At 36.3% G+C, this 12216-nt stretch overlaps 1 protein-coding gene across 2 annotated transcripts in view; it reads right to left on the minus strand.

Annotated features, from left to right (window-relative positions):
• MMRN1 (multimerin 1) overlaps positions 1-12216 on the minus strand; it is a 70579-nt gene that overhangs the window by 2394 nt on the left and 55969 nt on the right. The gene's annotated exons all lie outside the window — the stretch shown is intronic.

Here is a 12216-nt window from a genome sequence, read left to right on the forward strand (position 1 = left end):
CATTGCGTGAAAATGTTAAGATTTTGCTTAACTGTAGAACAGAATAGGCTATCTGGACACAGACTTATATATATTGGAACTGATAAAGGTAGTATTTCAAATCATTGGAGAAGAAAAAACGTGGGTACATACATGGTGCTAATATAAATTAAATATTCGTAAAAACGTACTTTCCACATACAAAAACACTAAATGTAAAATAAAATAAAATAAAATAAAAAAACAAAAACATGAACCCAAACAATCCATACAATGATATTACAATCAAGTGAAAAGAATATCTTTGTAGAGCCGTAACATTTTGGAGAACTCAAAGCAAAACAAAACAAAGATCCAGAAGCCATAAGAGAAAATCCTGACCTTTGACCACCCAATAACAAAACACATTTGCAGTGAAAGTCATCATCATCAGGTTCAAAGATGAGTGACAGATTAAGAGAAAATTTTTTTGACAAACACAAAGAATGAACGAACGATATCCATAAGATATGAAAAGCTCTGATCAATCCAAAGGATTGTGGGAAAAAAAGTGAAAAATGGACAAGTGATATGAACTGGCCAAATACTGAACAAAACCCACAAAAGTTCATTAACATTTTTAAAGCCTATTCAACTTCACTAATTAAGGAATAGTAAATTTTCACCACCATTTTTATATCAGGTTGCAACATTTAAAAAGACAGAAAATATTCAGTTATGGAAAAAATGGGAATTCTCATACAATGTTGGTTAGACCTTAAATTGTTAGAACATTTGAGTGAACAATTTAACCATATTTATCAGAATTAAAAAGGCTCATGTGCTCAAAGCCAGAAATTTCTCCTGAAAGAATATAAAATCCAGAGACATTTGCCTATGTATACAAAGAGAATTGTTAAAAAAATGTTCACTAATTTGCATTAGTGAAAAACTATAAGACACCTAAATGACCATTTCATTGTAAAATAAATTATAGGTATCTTTTCCCTAAGGAATATTAGACAGCAGTTAAAGAATGAGATAGATTTCTGACCCATTTGATTTACCGAAGGCAGAAAGTTCCAGTTCACTCATTAGATATAGAATAATTTCAATTATTTAGAAAATCTCAAATTATAAATATGGTTATAAAGGTAATTCATAATTATGTAAACACAGAGAAAAGGTTAGGGAACACATTACTGGCCACAGTTACCACTATGGCGCCACCTTGTGACAAAAGTGTAAACAGCTTACAATTTACTCATTTCTAATACTGATTGTTGATTTTTAAATTTAGGGTTATTTGCTTTGTTTAACCTTTTTCTCAAGAAGTGAGATCTGTAAATATCTTATATACATTATAATTCATATTTAAGTAATTCAAATTCACATATAATGTGACCAAACTACATGCCTGTATTATTAGAATTTTTTTGCAAAGAAAATATATATTACACATTTAGAAATTGGTTTAAATTATTTTGATATATTTTCTTCAATATTCCATAAACTGCTTTGCTCATTATGGAAAATACTACATGTACGTATTATCTTTTAAAAAATGTCTCGAACTGGCCTACATTTTTTTTAATATCATTTCTCAACCAAGTGAATAGGTTATTAAACCCTTCCATTTACTGTTACCTATCTTTCTAAAACCTCGCTCATTGCTTCCTAGCTTTAAAAACTTCAATGATTCTCCATTACCTATAGAAATGTGAATTCTTTATGTCAAAGCACTGGCTTCATCTGTTTTCATGTTCTCCGAATCTAGCCCAGTGATCGACTCACAGGGTAGTGTTCAATTACAGTGTTTTATTAGGAATGAATCAACTGTGCAGTGGCGCTGAGGGGACACTGAATTATTTATGCAATCTGATCAGCTCTATAAGTCTTATTTTCCCAGATCGGAAAATGCTATTCTCACCTGTAGACTCTGCCCCCATGCGTGAATCAGGGATCAAACCTATTCGAGGCAGGAGAACTTCAGAAATTCTAGAAATGTACTTTTTTGTATTCCTATTGGCACTACTGTGATTCTATAAAACCAGGGCTTTTGCTTTCTATTTAATGTGTAGGATGTGCTTTTCATTCTTCTCCTCCCTCCCATTCCATTACCTCTAGGAATAGGGTATTTCCTTGTTCTCTCTGAGTTGTTTCAGAGGATGGCATTTTATTCTTTATTCTGATTCCTTTGCAGGCTCATTCATCTGGAGGAGGGGTTCACTTGAGTTTGATTGCTCCTATTGCTGTAGTAGCTGGAACTTGCTGAGAATACACATGGTTTGCCTTCTGGGGCATCTCATGTTCCTACTGAATACCTGTCCAGGGAGCCTCACACACTGGTCTGCACCTGCTTCTGCCACTTGTGTTTTAAGTCCTTTTCTCTGCCTTCTTTGATGTTTTAGACAACTCTGGTCTCCAAATCCCTGTTTAAACAATCCACACCATGATACATAAAATTATGCCCATGTCTTCCAGAACTGGATATATTGGGAATTGACTCTAATTAGAGCAGACTCCAGTAACAGTTGCCCGTTATGACCTCATACTGAAATGAAATGACCTTATAATTTTGTTAATATTACATAAGTATTAAGTGTTCATTTTCAATTTTTGCAACTGCATTACATTGTGTCATAACAGGTCTTCTATGTTCTGATGTCACCGAAATTATCTAAAATCTCATGTTTATTTAATTCATTTTGGTATGGATTTGTAATTATTACCAATAATTACATTCATCTTATTAGACTTGATTTACCATCTGTCCATAGAAACTGTTCTTTAATTCTGTATACAATGTTTTAAATTAACACTCCCAGCTTCATCATTTTCAAACTTATGTTTTATCTAAATTCATCTAAGTCACTGATGAAAATACTTAATGGATCAGTGTCAAGCACAGAGTTTTATAACAGACAACTAAAGACTGATTGACATTGATTTATAAATTGAAACTATTTATGGTTATACAATCAGTTAAAATCTACTTTTGTACATCATCCGACTCACATTTCTACCTTATTACTAAAATACTTAAAAAGTGGTTAGGCATTTTATAAGTTCTTGCATACGCTTGTGCTCAAAAGGCAATTTTTTCTTGAATTAACAACAAAAATCAGACCCCCTAAAAGCATCATTTTCTTTTTGAAATCTTCTCTCATCCCTGTCAATAGGATTAATTACATTAATTCTCTTATTGTCAGATGCTCAGAAGTTCTCGTGTTGAATTTATCAAACTTCAGGATGTAATTGCTCACGTATTCTCCTGACTCTCGATTAGATTGTGAGCTTTTGTGAAGTCAGGGCTTGGATCCTCTATTAAACTTTGTGTCACTACTGACCAGCACGGTGCCTGACATACCAAGTGCTAAAATGTCTTTTTAAAGTGAAATAAAGAAGCACAGGGTGTTGTATGGAATTCTTGAATCATTTATATCACACATCTGAAACTAATAGCACTGTATGTTAACCACCTGGAGTGAAATTAAAAACTAAAAATAATAAAATAAAGTTGAATAAACAGATTAATGAAAGATTGAATAGATGACCACATTCTTAACCCAACACTCTATCCTTTCTTCACATTTTCAAAGACCAGGTAGAGTTTGATGCTATGATGTCATTGGCATGTTTTTCTAGAGACACGGAATCATCTCAAGCAAACTTTCCACAGCTTCTCTCCTACCTTGGGCTTCAGTAACCTCTTAAACTCTTTATAGGCCATTTATTTTCTTTGGTGGAGGTCAGTATGATTAGTTGAACAGTTCTGCCAACTCAACATTCTACTATCTTGGGTAAGTAGCATAACTAATCTTTCAATATTCATTTCCCTGCTCTGAACATGACAAAAATTCCTTTGCCATTAACTTGGAATGTTTCATAAGCTTCAATTTGTTCTGGTCTTTGCTTTCAGGCTCCTAATATGTACTCAAGTTACACTTTCTTATTAATCCTACTTCTACATTTCATAAATGTTCACGTAAAACTTGAATTGACTGGAGAACTCCTTACATTTTCAAAGCACTCTGCCTTTGCTAATATTTGTCGTTCTGTATTATAATTACTTGTGAAATCTATGAGGTCCATGAGAAGAGGGAGTGTGTTGAATTTACCACTCTGTCCCCTCAATCTTTCTCGGGGGTCATTCAACACTTACTCAATAGATAGTTAATGAAAAAAATGAAGTGGCAGGGGCACCGGGTGGCTCAGTTGGTTAAGTGTCCGACTCTTGGTTTCAGCTCACATTGTGATATCATGGGTTTGTGGGTTTGAGCCCTGCATCAAGCTCTGCGCTGGCAGCACGGAGCCTGCTTGGGATTCTCTCTCTCTCCCTCTCTATGCCCCTCCCCCACTTGTGCTCTCTCTGTCACTCTCAAAATAAATAAAATTAAGAATAAATAAAATAAATAAAATGAAGTGGCCTGTTATATGGATGTCTTCTTCATTTTTATTTTTATTTATAGTACATATAATGTTATATATAATACATTTTATCTAATATATTTTACTGTCATTTTATTTAGTATTTACCTAATTCATTTTGCATTTTTATTCCTTAGTTCTGCTTTAGCATCAAGATCTATTTCTTTCTTTCTTTCTTTCTTTCTTTCTTTCTTTCTTTCTTTCTTCTTTCTTTCTTTCTCCCTCCTTAAACAATAACATTGCAGAGGGAAGATAACCCTGATCTCTGCTTGGGGCAGAATGGAGTTTCCAAAGAGGAGTGAGGAAACTTGACATTGCCTCTGGGCCAGTTTTGTCATATACAGAGAAGAGTATGATGTACAAATCTACCGCACTACTTAGGTCAAGGTAACATTCCCATACAACATTAGGACTTTATTTTTCCTTCCAATTCCAATGCTCTCTAAAATGATTCCACCCTCATACTTATGGATGCATTAACTTTCAGCATTAGTCTGTGTCCGCATTTATCAAAATTGTTCCTTTCAAATAAGGTTTATCCTTCCATTGCTCTAAAAGTGCTTCATATGCTCCTTGCCAACAACTTAGAGAAGTGTATTTATTTGCTTATATTAAGTTTCCAAACCCATTGTTCTAATTACTCATATTCTATCCATTGGTGGATAGATGGATGGAAATACTGTTTCTGACCATCTTTACTACTTTTCCTTCAAGTCATCAGTTTTTATTTTTGTTCTTCTTTTTAACTCACATCTGTTGTTCTTGATACTTTTTCTGGGATCTTTTTTCTCAGCCTTTCAAATATAGCTTTAAAACTCATTTAATCCTATCAGCAATCCTTCGCAAATGTATTCGCTCTGTCCCAGAAGATTTACTCTAACCTTGTCATTAAATTATCATTCACTTATCTTTAAAAAAACAAAAAACAAAAAACATTTATTTACTTTTTAAGAGACAAGGACAGAGCAAGAGTGGGTGAGGGACAGAGAGAGAGGGAGTCACAGATTCTGAAGCAGGCTCCAGGCTCTGAGATGTCAGCACAGAGCCCGACACAGGGCTCGAACTCACAAACCACAAGATCATGACCTGAGCCAAAGTCAGACACTTAACCGACTGAGCCACCCAGGAGCCCCTCTCATTCATTTATCTTAAGACATGACCTAGGAAATTAAATGTTTCTATTTGATATCATCAACTGTTTTCACCTTTTCTTAAAAGTCATAGCATTTAATCAAAAACAGTATTTAAAAAACGACAAACACATTAAAATGTGGTCAACACTATTAGTCATTAGGAAGATGCAAAATAAAATCACAATTAGATACAACTACACACCTACTGAATGGTAAAATAAACAATATTGATGATACCAAGGGTTGGCAAGGTTGTGGAGAAATTCTTGTACATTACTAGTGGAAATGGCAAGTGGTTCGCCATTACTTATAAAAGTAAAACTATGCTTATTTTACAAGCAAGCTATGCTTTTGCTATGTATTTATTCAAAAGAAATGAAAACTTGTGTGCACACAGGAACCTATGCATGAATGTTTATAGCAGCTTTATTCATAATCACCTCACACTGGAAATAACCAAAATATCTTTCAACTGGGAAATGGATGAACAAACTGTGGTTCATCCATGCAGTGGAACGCTACTGGGAAATAAAAAGGCATGCATTCAACAACACAGATGAATCTCAAACCTAGTGTACTAAGTGGAAGAAGGCAGACTCAAAAGCCTACGTATATGCGTTTCATTTATGAAATATTCTGGAAAAGATAAAACTGTGAGGAAAGACAACAGACCACTTGTTGCCAGTGACTGGGAGTTGAGGTAGAGTCTGACTACAAAGGTACATAAGGAAATTTGGAGGGGGTGATGGGTGATGGACAGGTTCTCTGTCTTGATTGTTGTGATCATATGACTGCATTTGTCAAAACTCACAGACTGTGCATCCTTCCACATCCCTATGCTTTCTTTTTGTTTGTTTTCATTTTCTTTTTTCTTAAAGATTGAGTTCTGTGATACATATATTTTCCTGATTATTATCACTCCTTCTCTTTTTTTCCTTCATTGATCTCTCTCTCTTTCTCGCTTTCATCAAACATAGGATATCTCCATGTTTTTGTCTTCTTTTCTTTTTCTTTAGCTTTCTAATTTACTTCTGTGTCCTTGAACATCACCTCTGTGCAAGTAATTTCCAACTTTTACTTGCAAACCAGTTTTTGATTTGAGGCTTACATTACTAATTAACTTATGAACTTTTGATAGAAATAGATTTGTTTTAAGTTTATTTATTTATTTTGAGAGAGAGAGAGAGAGAGAGAGGCAGGGAGCAGCAGAGAGAAAGGGAGAGAGAGAATCCCAAGTAGGCTCCACACTGTCAGCACAGAGCCCGATGCCAGGCTCCAACTCACAAGCCATGAGACATGAGACTATGACCTGAGCTGAAATCAAGAGTCAGCCACTTAACTGATTGAGCCACCCAGGCGCCGCTGCAGAAATAATTGATTTTTAAACTAATGTATCACAGACTAAACTTCCCTTCCTGTATATATCTGTGCTTCCTCTAATGTTCCTATTTCCATTAGTGGAAATCTTTATGGGATTGATGCTTTATTCAAACTTTGCTGTTATTCTTCGTTCTAAGTCTTTGTATTTTCAATTAGATAATTTCTACTAAATATATATTCACATTTAACTGATACTCCCAGCTTCCATTTTATTCCTGTCTTCATCTACTCATGCCAGAGCTGTTATAATGATTTTCTAACTGGTCTGTCTAAAGAACTCAAACTTAATAATGCACATACATGATTAGCCATATTCCTGCTTAAAAATCTTCAGGGTGCCTGGGTGGCTCAGTCTGTTAAGCATCCCACTTCAGCTCAGGTCATGAGCTCAGGTCCTGACCTCATGGTTCCTGAGTTCAAGCCCTGTGTCAGGCTCTGTGCTGAGGGTTCAAAGCCTGGAGGCTGCTTTGGATTCTGTGTCTCCCTCTCTCTCTGCTCCTCCCCAGCTTGTGCTGTATCTCTTTACGTCTCTCAAAAATAAATAAATGTTAAAAAAAATCTTTGTTACCCAGAGAATGAATCTGAACATAGTATACTCAACACAGGATGTAAATGGTTGATTAATGAATGTTCAGCTCAAATCTCCCTCTTACATGAGATTTGCCCAAACACCCAGTTCTTAATAAGAAATAAAACCCTTATAATAATGAAAACATATATCATTCATTTAGTGCTTAGTACATACATTGGTATATTTATTTCATATTCAAAATAGTTTTATAACTATGTAGTGTTCATCAGCATATGAAAATTTTTTTAAATAATAAAAATACATAAAACATAACAACAACCAAATGTCACATTGCTCTCTAGGCACATCCTCTATGATCAACTTTTGTTAAAACAAAACTACAAAGTCTCTGAGCCAGAGTCTTGCTTTCTTTATCTTTATATTCCCAGTTTCTTGCCGACTTCACTATTTTTCTATCAGTCGAAGCCTATCCTATCATCTTATTTAATAATGTTGTGATCTGCTCCCAGCATATCCTGGTGCATCCTGCAGTACACTGATTCCCTTACCTTTCTCTGCTTTTCCTTTTATGCATAGCATTTATTACCTTTAACATATAATGCAATTTATATTTTTATTAATTGTTTTTTCCTCGATCACTGCTAGAGTGTAAACTTCAGGAAGACAGCTTTTAAAAAAAAAGTTATGATGTGTCCAAAATACCTAGAACAGTACCTGATTCCATTTAGCACTCAGTTATATTTGTCGAATTGAGCAGTTAGGAACTGTTACTATTTTCAAATAACTAATAATTCTAAGATAGTTATTTGACCCTAAGAGAAAAACTGCTTAAATTAGTTTGAGCACAACACTTTGGGGTAATATAACACTGAATTATAAAAATTATCTGATACTTTTACTGCACCTTTAATCTAGGAAGCTATTTTTAAAGATCTAGAGGTAGATATGCAATTTGAGATTTTTAAGAAAATTTCTTAGATTACAATAAAGTCACTGATTTTAGGCGATATTTGGAAAGTAGAGTTGATGCCATCTCATTAGTACCCAGATAACTATTTGGGTTACTTGAGGACTTTTCATAACTTCCAGTAATACGGCAGTCTTGCAGAATACAATCAGATGCTAACATCCACCTGAGGTATGCTTGTCCTACTACTTCTTGCTGTTTTTTCACTATTCTCTCCTCACTTCTCTTTCTCCACCACCCTTGGAGGATGTTGTTCCCCTGACTCTGCTCTATTTCCCATCTCTCTGTAGAATGCATACCTTCCCCTGGCTTATCTCACCCACACCCAGAGTTTCAAAACACTGTCTTTATGCTGATGCCTCTCAAATCTAAATATCCAAACATATTTTAAAATTTAACACTTGCTTATGATTATAAAGTCTAGAAAAGAATTCTTAAAGGAGCATTGATTAACCATAAAAATGGCTTCCTTTTTTGGTAGTATATATATAGATGTATATTTTGGTTCCTCTATCATTCTGGCACAATGCCATGCAATAGCTTTCTTTCACTGATTTCTTTAATTCTCCACACACTGTGTAATGATATTATGGGTAATTTTTTGGAGTTGAAGAGTCTTGAGTTTATTGATCAATAATGTCGGGGTGCCTGAGTGCCTCAGTTGGTTGAGTGTCCAACTTCGGCTCAGGTCATGATCTCACGGCCAGTGAGTTTGAGCCCCGCCTTGGGCTCTGTGCTGACAGCTCAGAGCCTGGAGCCTGTTTCAGATTCTGTGTCTCCCTTTCTCTCTGACCCTCCCCTGTTCATACTCTGTCTCTCTCTCTCTGTCTCAAAAATAAATAAACGTTAAAAAAATAAAAATAAATAAATCGATCAATAATGATATCAGTAAAGGTGACATGTCATATTTTCCCCCCAAAGAATAGTATTCAACATAAACATATTTGAATAATTCAAAGTAATCTTATAATAAAATACTTATTACTTCTTTTCAGGGTCACTTTTAAGCTATGTATAGTGAAATTGACAATTAAATGTTTCTCAAACTTCATGTGCAGTTAAAATTTGGTACAGCTATTATGTTTATGCTTCAATTTTTTGTCAAGATGTAACTATAATGTCTGCTCAGACAGTAGTTCACAATATGTGATTTAATAATCCCTACACTTTCCTTCTCGTGTTTGATAACTCATGTATGAAATCATACTATCATGCGCAATTTTCAATTTATAGTGTTTTTGATGCCAATACAAAGACATCTATTCATTGTATTTAGTTATGGACCAGTTAAATTTTTTTTTAATGTTTACTTATTTTTTACAGAGAGAGAGAGACAGAGCATGAGCAGGGGAGGGGGAGAGAGAGAGGGAGACCCAGAATCCGAAGCAGGCTCCAGGCTCTGAGTTGTCAGCACAGAGCCCGACTTGGGGCTCGAACTCAGGAACCGCGAGATCATGACCTGAGCCGAAGTCAGACGCTCAACCAACTGAGCCACCCAAAAGCGCCTAGTTATGGACCAGTTAATAATCAAATCTGTTTTCAACTCTTGGGTGCCAAGGAATAGTCTATTGTAGAAATAGCTCCTGTGATTCAGGAGAAAGAACCTAAGCATGTTTGGTGTCTGTGTAAATGGGGACTTGGTATTCTGTCCCCTTTCCTTTTTTGTGTCAGACCATGTGTTACAAATTTTGGTTCAGATGTGAGTATCAAACACATGGGTTTCTGCCTGCTCACCTCAGATACCATGGATACTTTACTACAAGACAAGGTACAGGAAGGGCCTGTCAGTTTTGTCAGCATCCTCTCCTCAATCGTCATCCTTCCATCAGAAGGAGAATCACATGGAAACTTGGGGAGTCTTTTCTTCTCCCAGGAACCATGAACGAAAATAGTACATTTAATATTCTCTCCAACACTGGTATGTTTTATTGACACAAACTGGGGAGACTATCCCCAGCAGACAGGCTTGCTAATCAATTCTGACATAATGAATATCTTTACGATCATGAACAGAAAAGAATTAATGGAGCAGGCCTGAGACTGCTAGCTTTAGAGAGGCCTGCTTGCAAGGTTTTGTCCTTAGCCCACATCTGGGCACTTGGCTTCTTGCCATTTCCTAATTGGTAAGCATTATTCACCGTTCCCCCACTTTTTGTACAAATAATGTGGGTCTCCTGAACATCTGTTTTCTTTCTGAGAGTCTGCAGTTGTGGTAGATGCTAGGCAGAGGGTGCCTACATGGCCAGTCCTGTTATAGATGGAATGTTTGTGTTGGCTAAGAATTCATACATTGAAATCCTGATCCCCACCCCCCAGTCTGATAGTATTGGTAGGTAGGGACTCTGACGGGGGGGTGAGTAGGTCATGAGGGTGAAGTCCTCATGAATGGGATTAATGCCTTTTTTAAAACAGACCCCAGAGAGCTCTGTCACTCCTTCCCTTTCTGCCATGGGAGAATATAAGACATGTACAGTCTGCAACCTGCAAGAGGGTTCTCTCCAGAACCCAACCATGATGCACCGATGTGAGACTTCCAGCTTCCAGAACTGTGAGGAATAAATTTCTATTGTTTATAAGCCACCTAATCTATCGTACTTTGTTACAGCAGCCTGAATTGACTAAGACAAGCCCCAATAAAACCCTTGAGTGCTGACCATCTGAAGGACTTCTCTGGTAAGAAATATTGCACATACATTACTGCATTTGTGTGTGTGGGGGGGGGTAAGGGGGACTAGAGAAAGAACACACACAAGCGTGCTCCTTTATAGGAGAGAGTGAGCATAAGAAAGCTGGTACAAGATTTCTCCAGACTCTGCCTGTATCATTTGCCCACTCTGATTCTATCAGGTATCTTCTCACTATAATAAACCTTAGCTCTGTGCATAACTATATGCCGAGTTCCATGAGTGCTTCGGGCAGATCACCAAACTTGTGTGTGGTTTTGGAGACCTTATAAAATATATCATGAATTCTAAATTCAAGCACTTGTCCTTCAAAATTTAATTAGCTTACAGTTAACTATTTTGTACAGAAGTCAACATATTAGTTATCTTTTTTTTTTTTTTTTTTTTGAGAGAGAGAGAGAGAGAGTACAATCCAGGGAGAGGGGCAGAGGGAGAGAGATGGAGAATTTTAGGCAGGCTCCACACTTAGAATGGAGCCTGACACAGGGCTCAATCCCAGGATCCTGGGATCATGATGTAAGCTGAAATAAAGAGTCAGATACTCAACCAACTGAGTCACCTAGGTGCCCCAACTTATTCGTTATCTTGAGGTATATTTGAAAATGTTAATTTTTTTATAATATGGAAAAACACATGAAGAGTAGAAATTACCTTGGAAAAGACCATTATTAAACTTTTTGCAAGTATTTTTCAGCAATTATTAACACAGATACATTTTTTTACACTTAAGCCTTTACATTTTGTATCCTATTCTTTTTGAGTTATCATTATATGATAGGCATTAACTCAGTTATAAACATATGTTGAAGTTATTTTAATATTTATTTATTTATTTTGAGAGAGAGAGAGAGCAAGCAGGGAAGGGATAGAGAGAGACGGAAAGAAAGAATCCCAAGCAGGCTCCATGCTGTCACTGTAGAACCCAATGTGGGCTCCAACCTCCTAACTATGAGAGTGAGAACATAACCTGTGTCATAATCAAGAGTCGGAAGCTCAACCGACTGGGCCACCCAGGCACCCCCATATGTTGAATTTAAAATACAATGACTTATAGGGGCGCCTGGGTGGCGCAGTCGGTTAAGCGTCCGACTTCAGCTAGGTCACGATCTCGCGGTCCGTGAGTTCGAGCCC

Source organism: Prionailurus viverrinus, chromosome B1 (assembly GCF_022837055.1).
Source record: "Prionailurus viverrinus isolate Anna chromosome B1, UM_Priviv_1.0, whole genome shotgun sequence".
NCBI lineage: Eukaryota > Metazoa > Chordata > Mammalia > Carnivora > Felidae > Prionailurus > Prionailurus viverrinus.